Here is a 1,458-nt window from a genome sequence, read left to right as displayed (position 1 = left end):
TGAGAAGGTAAACCCATGGCCACCACACAGGAGTAGCCTAACAATTACTTTGATTTCAGCATTTTCACTTTCATTGGAGTTATTTGTTTGCACCACCATCACAGCATCCTTTGGTAGTGTTTCTGTCAGTAATTTCAGATATGCTTAGTATAAAAAGAAAATGCATCCTACATACATATTACATCTTACAAAAGAGATACACAGCTAGTACGCCCCCTATAGACAGATTAACAAAGGAATAATCAAATACAGAGTTTAACAAATGAATAAAAGAAAATTTTATTCTGCCTTGTGCCTAAATACATTTCTGGGAACATGACTGAAAAATATTAGGTAGGGCCAGTCTAAATTAAAAAAAACCCCTACATTTGTACTCTTTCTAACCTAAAATAATAATTTAAAAAAAATAGGGGAAAATAATTAGGGTAAGCCCTTTTCTTTTTTAGGTAGGTTCGGTTTCAAGAAACATTGTTTTTTTGTTGTTTTTTTACACCTTAATGAGCACACCACATCTTCACTATTCTATGTCTATATTGTATGTATGTTATTTGCATGTCTCAAACAATTTTGTTTCTTCTTCCAGTTGTGTATTTGGGGCTGCAGAAGAGGTGAGGGCCAATAGGGCCATGTTCTCCTCTTTTTGTCCTGTTACTGTGCTCAAAAGGCTGGAGGTGCCATAGGCCCTATGTTAACATCTGATATTTAAACTTATTCCGGGTGAGCATGCCTCCGGACCCCTACCAACAGGTTCGGGCCCTCAAATAAATGTATTCTTTTTTTCTTTCTCGGTCTGTCTGTCTCTCTGTCTCTGTCTCTCACACACACACACCACAACCTTTGAACTGACAACACATTACTAGTACCCCCACCCTCATCCTCACTTTCAAATACACTCCGCTGGCCCTGTACATAATTAAAAAAAAGTGATGTTTCTAAAAGACTTTTTCTTTTAGTTTTGTGAAATTATTGATTAAAAATAAATAAATTAATAAATTAATTAATTAATTAATAATCGACAACAAACATGATCAATGCCATGGGGGTAGGACGAACTCAACTAGATTTTATTCAAATAATATAGAAATAATTAAATTTTTAAAAATTCACACACCGAAACTGGATAGGTTTTTGGCAATGACATACAAATGTCTCGTTTTCCAGCGATTCACCGTTTGTTTTTTGTTGTATTTTGTCATATAATAGATCCGTTATGCAGTGTAGACTTTCTTTGTGCAATGTCTCATCGTCTGAAAAAATATGACCACTTTTTCTGTTCGTACAGTGGACAAAATAATTTTATACAACCATTGCTTCAAATCACACTACCGAACAGCTGTTCAAAGCCAGACTATAGTGTTTATAGTAACGATGCGACCTCTACGGGGGAGATAATTTCTGGGCCTTCGCCAATGATGACATTTCGACAAGATAACTTACATTACAAAAGAATAGTCGATA

Source organism: Gigantopelta aegis, chromosome 3 (genome assembly GCF_016097555.1).
Source record: "Gigantopelta aegis isolate Gae_Host chromosome 3, Gae_host_genome, whole genome shotgun sequence".
Classification (NCBI taxonomy): Eukaryota; Metazoa; Mollusca; class Gastropoda; order Neomphalida; family Peltospiridae; genus Gigantopelta; species Gigantopelta aegis.
The sequence above is the reverse complement of the archived record's forward strand: the minus strand, read 5'-3'. Positions refer to the sequence as shown.